Consider the following 15,246-nt stretch of genomic DNA (forward strand, 5'->3'; position numbering starts at 1 on the left):
TACCACAATTTTGCGAGCAGTTCTGACTATAAAATAACCCAGTGACGTGGTCAATGACGCTGCTGTTTTAAATATGCACACCCATAAAACGCCCGTTTTGACCTTTAAGCACGCCTGCGTTCTGATTTCCACTCCCCATTTTCAAGCACCTTCCCCTGTTACCACCCACATACGCCTCTTTCTGTCACTCAAAATAGCAGGCATTCGCTATTTTGCGAGCACATGAATTTCGGCCGCACTGACTGGTTAGCGCATGCGTATAACGATCCGTACGCATGCGCAGTTGGGCTAACATCGCTCGGAACGAACGAGCGGCCGCTTACGAGCGGCTCTGAATCAGGCCCATAGATTCTTAAATAGGCGGCACTCTGGTGACTTTTAAAGAATACTCTGAACCCCACAAATAGTGTCAACGTTTCAAAACTCTTCACTTAGGTTTTTTCATCAGGATACAATAGTACAAAAAAACACATACCTTTATGCACTTCACCTCGTGACACAAAACAGCAGAGTTTCCGCTCAGGAAGTTATCTGACGTCATTTCAGTGTAACCCTTCACCACACTTAGAAAAGCTAATGAATTTTAAAAAAGCACAATATTATTTAATACTGCTTGGCAGAATACATTTGTGCTATAACAATGTAACAACTGTATAATAACCTTATAATATCATTGTATAAATGCTTAAATGTTAATACAAACTATATTTATGAAAACATAGAACATGCATAGTAGCGGGTAATAATAATTACAGACCTCAATGTCAATTCCTCCTAGAGTTAAATTGTGCCTGAAGATTAATGATCTGTCCCGTGGGCTATGTTGTGAGCTAACCCTAGGATATATTATTTAAAGATAGTGTCGGATGACACAAACTAATGAATCATCTCATAAAACATTATGCTCACTGATGGTAATACTTATGCTTGAAGCTTTTTATTGCTCCTCAGCTGACAGCCTCGCAGGACGATGTTAAACCTTATTGAGGGGTCTATTTACTAAGCTGTGTTAGGAAAAGTGAATTGAATGGTGATAAGGTACCAGCCAATCAGCTCCTAACTGCCATGTCACAGGCTGTGTTTGAAGAATGACAATTAGGAGCTGATTGGCTGGTACCTTATCACCGTTCACTTTATCTCCTAACACAGCTTAGTAAATAGACCCCTTAGTCTTTCCAAATAGCCAGCTTTACTAAAACATGGCCCTGTAAAGAAATCAGTATACAGGATTATCTAACCATAATATTTATACATGATAAAAACACATGCTCTTTGCATATAAAATAAATACCTTTTGATATGCCAATTAAGGAACTCATTCATGAAAAACAATGCATATGCTAATGTACCAAAAGAGAACAGTTCAATTCAATGTGATCGTATCTTAAGTATAATAGAATGTATAATCTGCCACCTTTGTTAGTCAAACGGGCACCCAGGAAAATTAATAATTGTCAATAAATATCACCACTCTCAAATGCCCTCGGTGGACAAAAAAACAAAAATCAAACTATGCATATCTGTTAGGATTTACAATTAGCAAATAATCTTGGTGGCAGTTCCCAGTCATAGTTGTCACTGGGATACTGCATCATGTCCTTTCCTTGTTCTGGCTTTTTGCAGGAAGCTGGAAATCCTGTCTAGTCTGTCATTCATGTCTTTCTGTGTGTTTTGTATCATGTGCTTCACTAATTACTAGCTGTCTGTGTTCAGAGCTCAGGTGCACACATGCCTTTGACTAGGAAGTGCTCTCGCCAGGAATTGGTTCTGATTGGACCCTGCTTTCTTTAGGTTTCAGCCAGCCTTGCACTCTATGCCGGTTATACTGTCTGACAACCAGTGTATGCATGTCTCTCTGAAGTGTGAACTTTTGATGGTCTCCCCAAGTTCCACAGTTCCAGTGTCCTGCACCTATGTGTCTATCATATCATCTGATACAGAATTACCAACATTGGCTAATAAACGCATTAGGGCTATTTTTTACATGGCAGAAACATCAGGGATTACCTTGTGCATGCAGATGTTACCAACTTTGGCAAAAAATCCCCAAAAACTGTTTTAGGAGTCCCTAAAATTGGCCGTTAAATGTACGGGCTGCGTGACAGACAGCTACATACAGACAGGTGACACCATCAAGCATCCTTACTCTGCTAAAACATTTAAAATCAGACATCATTTATCCTGTATGTCTAAATATGTAATCTATGCATTAATTTGCCCGTGCAGCAAATAAGTGATACCCCAGTATATAAGGCCTGGCTGTTAGGGGATATTTTACCAATCATACAGCCCCTTCCATCTATATATAAATATGTAAGCTGCTTTGCTTGTTGGATTTAAGTATCATCCCCCCCCCCCCTCTCTGGGACAGGACATTGCAGCAGGCTGCCCTCGCTGGACTTAGAAACTACAGGGGTACATGCAAGGGACAGGACACTGCAGCCACTGCATAGGGGGAACTGTTCCCATAGTGACCTACAGTAGAGAGGGGCAGAGCGGCGTGTGCGGTGAGCAGGAAGGAGCCCGCACGCAATAAAAGGGAGCACCCGTGGGGGCCACTGGGTTGTAGAGCCTGAGGTGACAGGACAGGGGAAGGATCCGCCAAAGGTGAAGAGAGTTAGTCTTATCGGTGGGCGCTGTGAGGAGCCGCCTCTGCCATGTGGAGCTGCCGGAGGTGTGAGGAGCTGCTGCTAGAGCACACAGGAAGCTGCTGCCAGGACCCTGAGAGGGGGAAGCAGCATGAACAGTGGAGCCACCCTACATCCTCACCCTGCTTGTTGACTGACAGCCGGGAGCCAAAGGAGCAGCCCCGGCAGCAGCAGTACAGAGAGCCTGAGTTGGAGGAGAGGCGGAGCTGACTGGCTGGAAGGCGGGCTAGGGACGGCATCCAGGTCCGGTGGCACGAGCAGTGACAACAGAGCTGGCTGGAAGGGGCAGTGATTGCCCTAAGCAGAGAGACTATCCTATCGCAGTTTCCCTAGGAGTTAAATAATAGTGACTTCAGTAACTATCCCGGGCACCGTTTTGCAAACATTACATCAACTAGTCACTCACTTGCATGCATAAGGGACAAGAAACTATAATTTGTTTTGTCCACAAAATAATAGAACAATTTATGTCATCCATTATTGATGATATATGGTAATATTTTCTTGTTGCATGCCTATTGCTTAACCCCTTTCCTCATCAGCTTGGACAAAGGTTCCTGCGTTCCAGTCATAATAAAATTTACAGATTCCAGTGTACTTTTTCTGGTGTAAAGTTGTGTAACATATTGTACTTTAAATTGTTGTATTGAGATGCTGGTGTAGAAGTTGTTACTTTGCTGCACTACAAATAGATGAATAAATATCATCTTATTGCCATTCTTGCCTGTATCTATTTGGTAACATTCCGGAAGAACTCAAGGTGATCCAGAGACACAGTACTTGGTAAGGAATCACCATAACACAACACACTTAGAACAGTACACACATAAGTAAGTTGTTACACTTGGCGTCCCCGAACAGGATTCGATACAGACTTCCAACGTTAAGATGTCGGAACCCCAGATGCCTGCATCCACTCCAGGCCGGAGACTACTACCTGCTTCACCCGGTCAGAGACCTTCACCGTCGACAAATGCATCACCCAGTGGAGAAAGGTTATCTGCAGCACTGGTATCGCCAAATACCCTGCGCTATTATTTCGGTGCTCCGTGGCTTCCGATTTATAATGGAGATTACCGAGGAATGGAGAGAAATACATTAGCTGAATTCAACGTGAACAACAGCAGGTGGAAATATTGATCGGGCAACTCAAAGGTGCTGCCCTCCGAGAAGTTGCTTCATGGCCACGTGAGGAAAAGCAAAAAGTAAACCAAATTCTGCAATGGTTAAGGACTACCTTTGAAACCAGAACTATTTCCGAGCTAAAAATGAAATTTTACGGATGACAACAGCGGGCTTTACAGGAAGCTTTGAAGGCAGTACAAGCTGTGGATGCTCAGTAAATTGGGAATATTGATGAGGCTCTAATCTCTCAGTTAATTCAAAGGGGCCAGTAGAGAGGAAGTTTGAAGTCAGCTTAGAATGCTGAGAATGCAATTGGAGGATCACTCATTCCTCGATTTCAAAGAAGCCACTGTCAAAGTAATCGGGCATGGTGCGGGGCAAGAAATCCTGTTTCCAGAAATAACTGGATATCAGGAAACCTATAATACTGATGGGTGTGAAAGCAGCAAAGTGGGGAAGGAATCAACAGTGAAGGAGAAAGTAGGACAGAGTGGCCAGGTACCCACTCGAGATCCAATACAGATCTTATAGGGTCAATTAGAAGGATTAACAATGGAATTATGGAAATGCGCAAGGAGATGTGCCAGCTTTCTCGGCAGAGGCCTAATGATTCCTCAGGATGGAGAGATAATTCGGAACAGAGACGTACTAGCAGTGATTGGTGGGAACCCCCTCAAGGCTATGGGAGAAGAGCCACAGATAGATTTGATGCCCAAGGACAACCCATCTGTCGAGGATGCCACCAGAGTGTCCACACTGAACGGTATTGCAACCAGAGAGAGCCATTAAACTCAAAAGTCCTGCGGTTGAGGACCAGCCCTCAGGAGAGACAGACCGAATAGGTCCATTGTTGGAAGATAGGCAACCCGGAGATGTAAATCAAGGCCCAATATCACAGAACCAAATAAAGTTTGTGAGCACTCTACCCCCTGGAAGAATTTCCGGAAAGGTCATATGGTTCCACATGAGAAGCAGCTATGGATTAATCAACCGGGATGACACCCAGGAAGACATGTTCATCCACTACACTGCTATCAAAAAGAACAACCCAAGAAAGTACCTCCGCAGTTTGGGAAATGGAGAGATGGTAGGGTTCGATATTGTTGAGGGACAGAAAGGCCTGCAGGCAACAAATGTCACCAGTCCTGGTGGTTCTCCAGTACACGGCAGCAGATATGCTGCAGATTGTAAGCATTATTGGCGCTATTCACAACGCATAGGTTCTCCACATAATTACCAGCAAAATGATCAATACCTCGAATATAGAGAGGAACCTCAAGAACTGGAAAGTGAGACAGTGCTGCAGAGTCGGCAGAACGTTATTGGGCCAAAACCTTCTTCAGAACCAGAACCTGAGAGCAAAGCTAGAGCGGAAGACATCCCTCCCCAAGTAAATTACTTCAACTAGAAAATTCCGAGGCCACTGAACACGATACAGACCCTGAAAGGGTGATTCACATGGCCATGGCAGAAGAATCAGTACCTCCTAAATCCCAATGCCCAGATTCAGCTACACTGAAGTTTGAACCTGATATCCCTACCGATACCGCAGCTAAGGAAGTAGTAACGTATCTCTTCCCAGAGTGGCATCGCACAGACTGCGAGTATATCATGATAAGCTCTCAAGAGGTAGCTGCAATTCTGAAACAAGCATGTAAAATGTCAGGGAAGAGACGCAAAGGAAACACGACCCATTAGATACAGGCAATATAATGTCAAGAAACTGCTTAAAAGTATAAAACTAAATTGTTACCTACAGAATTGTTGTTGATGACTTTTGTGACTAACTAGTGTTGCTGCTACCAATGTAGTTAAAAGTTTCTGATTGTGAAAACAGTTGTTTTTGCTACACTTGTTATTGTGTATATAAAGAGATGATTGTCAATATAGTTTGCTGAAACTTATTAAGAGAAACCGATGCATGGGGGTATGCATCATTCTAGCGGGGAGGAATGAGATACCCCAGTGTATCCTGTAAGGCTTGGCTGTTAGGGGATATTCTCCCAATCATACAGCCCCATCTATATATAAATATGTATGCTGCTTTGCTTGTTGGATTCATGTGTCACCCCCCCCCCCTCTCTCAGGGACAGGACATTGCAGCAGGCTGCCCTCGCTGGACTTAGAAACTACAGGGGTACGTGGAAGGGACAGGACACTGCAGCCACTGCAAAGGGGGAACTGTCCCCATAGTGACCTACAGTAGAGAGGGGCAGAGCAGTGTGTGCGGTGAGTGGGAAGGAGCCCGCACGTGACCGCTAGTATAAAAGGGAGCACCCATGGGGGCCGCTGGGTTGTAGAGCCTGAAGTGACAGGACGGGAGATGGATCCGCCAAAGGTGCAGAGAGTGAGTCTTACCGGCGGGCGCTGTGAGGAGCCGCCTCTGCCATGTGGAGCTGCAGGAGGTGTGAGGAGCTGCTGCTAGAGCACACAGGAAGCTACTGCCGGGACCCTGAGAGGGGGAAGCAGCATGAACAGTGGAGCCACCCTACATCCTCCCCCTTCTTGTTGACTGACAGCCGGGATCCAAAGGAGCAGCCACGGCAGCAGTACTGCAGAGAGACTGAGTCAGAGGAGAGGCGGAGCTGACTGGCTGGAAGGCGGGCTAGTGGCGGCATCCAGGTCCGGTGGCAGGAGCAGTGACAATGGAGCTAGCTGGAAGGGGCGGTGATTGCCCTAAGCAGAGAGACTTTCCTATCGCAGGAGTTCTGGAGAGGTGATGAGCGATCCAGCATTATCCTCCCTGTGGTCAGCTGCTGGTGTTGGAGACCGGAGGCATGGCTACCTAAGTCGGGGGTTGAGCCGGAGGCAGGACATGTGAGTAATCCAACCAGCCTTTTTAATAAAACATACACACCACCACCACAATGTCAGGGGCTGACAAGACTGAATGGAGAGGTATAACAGTGGCCCCCTAGTTATAGTCAGCAAAGACTTTGCTAACAGCCACAAGAGAAGTAAATGAATCATCACAACTTACCGGAATTGACAGTGTATATGCAGGTTATGCCCCTATATGCCTGTCTCTGTTGTCTTCACTAGAGGAGACAAGTGAGATCTCAAACATTATTCTACCGTATTATTCTTCAGAGATAGGACAGCCCAAGTCAGTAATAAATATTTAGATAAGAACGGCGGAGAACCCCTATGTTAATGGTCAACATAAAATCTTTTATTTATTCTAGTGACTACATAGCCCCATTGGAGGTAGTGGAGTTATTACGCTGTGTAAGTTGTAAGAGGAATAAGGCCAGAATATCACCATAAAAAGATTTGCAACTTTAAATCTCACTGCATAACAAACCATTAAGCCGTTATTTCAATGTTTTGTCATCTGTAATCACAAAGGAAAGGAATATAAAGAGGCAGGAGACCATACACTTATTCTTCATTCTCAATAGATGTTAATACAGTCTGCAGTTTCCCTAGGAGTTAGATAATAGTGACTTCAGTAAATATCCCGGGCACCATTTGCAAACATTACATCAACTAGTCACTCACTTGCATGCATAAGGGACGAGAAACTATAATTTGTTTTGTGCACAAAATAATACAGCAATTTATGTCATCCATTATTGACGATATATGGTAATATTTTCTTGTTGCATACCTATTGCTTAACCCCTTTCCTCATCAGCTTGGACAGAGGTTCCTGCATTCCAGTCATAATAAAATTTACAGATTCCAGTGTACTTTTTCTGGTGTAAAGTTGTGTAACATATTGTACTTTAAATTGTTGTATTGTGATGCTGGTGTAGAAGTTGTTACTTTGCTGCACTACAAATTGCTGAATAAATATCATCTTATTGCCATTGTTGCCTGTATCTATTTGGCAACATTCCGGAAGAACCCAAGGTGATCCAGGGACATACTTGGTAAGGAATCACCCTAACACAACACACTTAGAATAGTACACCCCTAAGTAGACAAGCAATAAGGGCAGCAGTACTCTAAGGCACTAGTGAACAGCCAGTTGCCAGGCATCTTTCTATGATGGGTCACTCGCCAACGGCAATTAAACATATGATTATAGATCATGCCCCCCTCCCCTTACTAAGGGAGGTGACAGATCAAAATTATTACTTCAAAAGGAGGCAAAGTGGATGTTTTTATTAGATGCTTTAAGTTTCATTTGACGTCTCTTTGTACTGTATATTTTGTGTGTTGTTTCACCTGCACTTTGCATTTGATCAAACTGCCTACCTGTTTGCAAGCAGTAGATATTTGTCAGTTGATTAATTGTTATTAGGATGTAGCATATTAGTGATGCTTTTAGGACAGGTATGTGTGATATTTGTGTTTTTTTGTTTACTTGCAGTTAGGTTTGTCTTTTAATGATGATAAATTGTCATGTGTTAATTGTACTATTAGCTACAAATTAGCTGGGCTGCATTGGTATATGGAGCTTGACTACTTGCTTTGATTAATTATCTGCTCACTGGGAGCCTAACAACTGTGCTACATTGATAATGTGCAGAGTATATCCGTTTTACCCCAGATTATCTTGCGTCTTATTAATGGATTATTACGATTTCATATGCAGGCAGATTATGCATATACTTTTTTATTATATGCCTCATTATTTTTAATGTATTTTTTGTACTTTGACATGAAAGGAGCACTGGGTGTGACATCATCAACCTGCATCCCATGGCTGGGAGACGTGCCAGACAAGAGGCAACATTGGTGGAGTAGAGCATGTTTTTTGTATTTTGCATTGCCCTGATGAAAATGCACCAGCATTGAAACTTTGGCCCTCATTCAGAGCCGTACGCTCTGAGCAGAGCGCAAGCTCTGAATGAGGGCCGGCCTCCATGAAAATGGAGCGTCCTCCTGGACGCTCGTATAGCTGTGGGTCACCACCCACAGCCTATACGAGCGTGCTATTTGATGGGCGCGATGGTCTTGACCACCGCGACCATCGAAACTGCGAGCCGGAGCCTGCGGTTGAGGTTTTCAACCGCAAGCTCCGGAGTGATTTTGGCTCTATCAGAGCCAAAATCACTCCCACTGACATCACTAGTGATGTCAGTGGGCCGGCTTCTGACGGGAGGCGTTCCCGTGAGAACGCCCCCGTCAGGGAGGCACGCCCCCGGCACGCCTACCAAAGGGGGCGTGCTGTCAATCAACATCGACAGCACGCCCCCTTTGATCAGACACAACGAGCGAAGGACTTTCCTTCGCTCGTCGCGTCTGGCGCATGTGCACGACGGAGCTCCCTCCGTCGTGCGCATGCTCAGTCCAGAACATCGACCCACTTGCGAGCGGACAGCCGCTCGCGAGTGGGTCTGAATCAGGCCCTTTGGCTTTTGCACTACCTGATGGACTTGCATTTCTTTCAATTCCTGAGTGCCGCTTCATGTATTCACGTCATATTGGCCCCTCCCCATTGACCTGCAATCGTTTCTGTTAAGGGGGTTATGGCTACTCAGAAACTCATATTGGTCCCTCCCCTTTGACTGTTAGGGGGGTGTTGAAGCCAGATGATTGGCTGAGACCAGATCTTAAAATTAATATTGAGTGATGCCATTTTAGGTTGCCTCTGACGACGCCATCTTGCGTCGTCAGCATGAAACCATGGTGTGTGATGCTAATATGCTCTTATTAGCATTGTGCAATCGCATTACCACTGCATACTGTTTAAAATCCTATCATACCCCATATGCACGGATACACATATAAATATATATATTTAAAGACTTCATATATTAAGTGATGACAGACTTGTCTTGTAGACATGTCTGTGACAAATAATCAATAATACACAAAGATACTGTGAGTGTTTACCTCAAATATATGTGGCAATTGAAATGTAACCCAGACACTGATATGCACAATTGTGTCCTGAATGTGGATTTAAAAACAATTGCCAGATGTGTAGCTATTGTTAAGAAATGTAGGCCTTGTATCCAATGTTGATGTATTTAAGTAGAACTAACAGTTGTATTAGGACAGCCTTTTGTTAAAATTATCAGATTGTTTTCCAAAGCTTGCTCCATCTATGAACAGGACAAAACCCCATTGTCTGTCAGTTTGAGGATATATATATGTGAATGTATATATATATATATATAAATATATATATATATATATATATATATATATATATATATGTATGCATATACTGTATATGTATGTATGTATATGTATATATATATATATATATATATACACTTAAACGATCACATGGGTATCCACAATGCATGCACACATATATATACAGTTGCAATTATAAATAGAAACACACAGCGCACCTTTTACGCTGCATGAAGACACACAACGCATACTTACATATAATCATAAATATACACGCACTCATAAAAGGTTCCTGCACATTATGGTTTATATTAAAGTTATTAATTATGATGTAAAATGCATGTATTTAATATTTATGGTATACAACATGGCATGTTTGGTACTAAACTGACACAATGTTTATTTCCAGATATCTGAACCTATCAGCGAGGGAGCCGCATATTGCGTTCGATGGTTATGGAATATAGGAAATTATTGGTTAGAATGTATACACTGTAATGTAGTGTCTCTATCTAATTTAAATCAATTAAAGAATGACAATGTAATCTGGAGAATTGGGACATACCCCTAGTGAACTGTCCTATGAACTACAGCATACTACAGAGACCAAGAGCAAGAACCAATCTAATTATGTTTGTCTGTCTACATGATCTGTTAGGGTATAAAGCCTGTGTCCTGGTCCCAGTTAGAAGCCATTCTCTTGGATGACCACAGACCTCTGGATTGATGACTGTAACTGGGACCGGTGCGCTTGCATAATGTATCGACTATATCTTGTTTATGTATAACCTGCTTCTGGCTGGACAGAGTTCAGCTGACAGCTCTGATTGGGCCCGGCAGCAGCAAATAGTGAGCTGGTAGCAACAGAACAGCCGGCGGTGGTTTTCAGGGCACCTGGACTGCGGCTAGTGGCGGCATGCACCGGGATGCAACCTGCTAGCCTGAGCTGGGAAAAGCACCTCCACCACCCACTGCTTGCTGTACCTCAAGTTGGATGGCTCTGCAGGCTGCGCTCAATTAAAGTAAGTCTGGAACTGGGAGAGGGTTGAGGTGCTGGCTGCTGGGATAGTGTCGCTAGGTGACGGTTGGTGTTGATACTGTGCTGTGCTGGGAGAGGAGGGTGCTGTGCTGGGTGATGACTAGGGTGCTGGGTGAGTGGTGTTGGGTTGGATGAGGGGGATGCAGTGCTGGGATAGGAGTGCTGGGCCATGTAAGGTGTGCTATCATGCTGTGCTGAGAGAGCGCCGGGGTGCTGTGATCTGTGCTGGGAGAGGGGTGATGTGCTGTGCTCTGTGCTGGGAGAGGGGTGCTGGGAGCACAGCACAATGGGGGATAGGGCCACAGTACAGTGAGACATGCCCCTTCAGTGAGGCCACACCCCTTTTCAGGATCCCACAGAGGGGGGGCATACTCCAAAAATCTTGCCTAGGGCACTAATTTGGCTAGGGCCAGCTCTGGTATATCTCTCAGCTATTGTTATATCCATCCAAGCTTGGTTTCCATACTCTATACTGGACCCAGCCTGGTTACCATATGCTATACCTGTTCCAGCTCGGTTACTTACATTAGTTATCTCTTTGGACCCACACCTCACTATATCATATCTTGTGTCTGCTCTTCTCCTCAATCCTTACTCCATGCGAAGGAACTTAATCAAGCCACCTAGATTTCTTCACATAGCCTCCAAACCAGCTGCCACTGAAAACTCCAGTCCGAATACCGAAAAATCCTAATTTTCCTCGTCCATCATGAGGTTTTTGACTGCCCCCTTTGCAGCCTGCTTTACTGATTCATATCTTACTTAGAAATCAGTTCAAAGTTTTCAACCTCACTAAAGGTGCATATACACAGTACGATCTGTGCCACCAACGACTTGAAAGATATCTTTCAAAGATATTGTTCATAGATATCATTCATAGATCATTCAAAGATTGTTCAAAGAGCTTTCAAAGATATCTTTCAGTGAGTCATCCTGCCACATCTCTGAACAGGGAAAATTGACGATATCGTCCAAGTTGGCCTGCATGCATGGACGATGAAAGATATTTTATAGTCCATACGGGAACGTGCATCATTGGTCGCTGGTCGATCGTTTACTGCCTAAAAATGAATGATATGAACGATATATTGTTCAACGATATCGTTCTCATTCATATTGTTCATGTGTATGCAGCATTAAAAAGCATTAAGCCTCCCTGCATCTCTATGCTTATCTCTGTCCATACTGCCTCCTCTGTCTAATGCCTATCTTTCTCTTTCTAGAGCCTCTCCTCCACCCTGGTCACTTCCTCTGTTGCTCATATCCATGATTTTGCTTGTAGTAACCCCATATTCTGGAATGTACTCCCTCTCCCAATCAGAATTTCTACCAAGCTCCATAGTGAAATGCACCCCCTTAAAATTCATCTTTCCAGTTCATCCTCCAAGCAGGGCTCTCCTTCCACAGCATCACCAGTGCCTTGCTCTCTTGTCATCTTCCCTACTCCAGTCACTCTGACTCTGTTTGATCACCTATATGTTCAGTGCAGGATCATTGAGTACTGAATTGATTCCCACCCAAGGCTCATGCTAGCTTCATTGAGTTTCCCTACCCTCATCCATGTTATCTGTCCAAACCAGTTTGTGGCATTATTTTAATATTTGATACTTATGCTTTTATGACTATTGTATTTATTGTCTGATAATCATGTATACCCTGTGGTGAACTATAAGATAATAATAATAATAATAATAATAATAATAATAATAATAATAATAATAATAATAAATAAAATATGGTTTAAACTTTAAAATCATTTTAGAGAACATATTGTCCAGTTAGAATCAAGAGAAATCTATTCATATGTGTAAAAACAATAGTTGTGCCTGCGCTTGAAAAATGGTGAGGTGGTAATGAGATAAATGAATAGAGATAACTAAGTACAAATGGTGAGTATTTTATTTATAAGTTGCAGAGTTATTATGGAGTCACAGTGCTCCTTGTCTGCTAAACACTTCTGATGCCGGGTGGGAAGGGGGGGAAGGTATAAGGAAGGGGGATAATGATGGATGCCGGATGGAACACGGAGGTGTCTAGTGCCAAAATGGTTGGGACTAGTAATTGTTGTTAGAGGGGGTTGTGTGCGTATAGCACACTGGATATGATCATTGAGGGTGGGTAATTGTCACATGGAGCATCCAAATAGATAGTGGGAAAAAAGAAAAAATGTAAAAAAATAGGATGAAAGATAGATAAAAATTATAGAAAAAAATTCTAGGTAATGGCACTCTGGAGGGGCGGGGTCCTGTGCCCTCCGGTCTGTCAGCTTACCCTATGTCCCGTGAAACACCACGATCCTCCACTGTCCTTGGTGGGAATCGACCCACTGCCTGCTGCTTGAGTGTGTGCCGCGTTACACACTCACTGTGGTGCCTTCCTGTTCGCCGACCACAGGGACGTCTGATGGAGCCCACGCTTCTTTGTGGTCACGTGGTCCCGGCTGACTGATAACGCAGCCAGCCGCTCAACCCACTAGCCGGTGGGGAGACTTAGGAAATGTAGTTCTATTAAGCAGCTCTGGGTGTGCACATATGTTGTGTGCCAGACGAATTCAGTGGGTTCATTGGTAGATTCGCTGGCAATAAATCAATAACGATGATGGTGTGTGTAAGACTGTCTATTTTTTCTATCATTTTTATCTATCTTTCATCTTATTTTTTTAAATTTTTTCTTTTTTTCCACTATCTATTTGGATGCTCCATGTGACAATTACCCACCCTCAATGATCATATCCAGTGTGCTATACGCACACAAGCCCCTCTACCAACAATTACTAGTCCCAACCATTTTGGTACTAGACTCCTCCGTGTTCCATCCGGCATCCATCATTATCCCCCTTCCTTATACCTTCCCCCCTTCCCACCCTGCATCAGAAGTGTTTAGCAGACAAGGAGCACTGTGACTCCATAATAACTCTGCAACTTATAAATAAATAAAATACTCACCATTTGTACTTAGTTATCGCTATTAATTTATCTCATTACCACCTCACCATCTTTCAAGCAAAGGCACAACTATTGTTTTTACTTATGCTAATTAGGAGTGGGGATTACTCCTAGTACCCGCTGCTCATACTACTATCCCAAGAGTAAGCGCAGGTAGTATTCAATTTCTATCCATCCTATTCATATGCGTGTCTACTAAATGGTAAATGGTTGGTCAGATCCCCTTCAAATAATCTCAAATGAATAGTATTGTTTCAATAGGTGACGGAACAAGGAGGGCAAGAGGCGGCTCGCCACCCCCAATTATTTGAGAGGCACCATTCAGAAGAGTGGTGGCTGCGGACAGTCAGAAATTGTGCATTATAGGAATAGGCTGCACAGCCACTGCTCTGCATGGATAAGAAGGTGTAATGTGCAACTTAAAAGACTGCACATTACACCTCCTTCGTGCAGTGCAGGGGCCATGCAGCTTATTCATATAATGCACAGCACCTGCCTCATGCTTCATTTAATCACTACAGTTATGTACTTTTGTGGGTGAACCTTGACTGGCATTAGACGTAGCATAGATGGTGTAATGGTTAGCATGCACCGTGACTGGCATTAGAAGTAGCAGAGATGGTGTAATGGTTAGCATGCACCGTGACTGGCATTAGAAGTAGCATATATGGTGTAATGGTCAGCATGCACCGTGACTGGCATTAGAAGTAGCATAGATGGTGTAATGGTTAGCATGCACCGTGACTGGCATTAGAAGTAGCATAGATGGTGTAATGGTTAGCATGCACCGTGACTGGCATTAGAAGTAGCATAGATGGTGTAATGGTTAGCATTCACCTTGACTGACATTAGAAGTAGCATGGATGGTGTAATGATTAGCATGCACCGTGACTGGCATTAGAAGTAGCATATATGGTGTAATGGTTAGCATGCACCGTGACTGGCATTAGAAGTAGCATAGATGGTGTAATGGTTAGCATGCACCGTGACTGGCATTAGAAGAAGCATAGATGGTGTAATGGTTAGCATGCACCGTGACTGGCATTAGAAGAAGCATAGATGGTGTAATGGTTAGCATGCACCGTGACTAGCATTAGAAGTAGCATAGATGGTGTAATGGTTAGCATGCACCGTGACTGGCATTAGAAGCTTTCCTTTGAGTTCTCTTAGTTTCTCCCACACTCATACTGGCAGATTAATTGGCTCCAAACAACAATTCACCCTAGTGTGTGTATGTGTTTTTGTATACAGTAGTGTAAGGTACTATAGTTTGTAAGCTCCACTGGGGCGAGGTTTGATGTGAACGGCAAATATTCTCTTTAAAGCCTTGTGAAATATCTGTGCTCTATTTAAATAACTGGTAATAAAATAAAATAATAATAACTTGTGTATTTTGTAATTTCATTTTGTTTACTGTTTGAAACTTTTCCTTTAGTAGGGTCTGCATTGTAAC

This window comes from Taudactylus pleione, unplaced genomic scaffold (genome assembly GCF_031769625.1).
Source record: "Taudactylus pleione unplaced genomic scaffold, aTauple2 ptg000095l, whole genome shotgun sequence".
Lineage (NCBI taxonomy): Eukaryota > Metazoa > Chordata > Amphibia > Anura > Myobatrachidae > Taudactylus > Taudactylus pleione.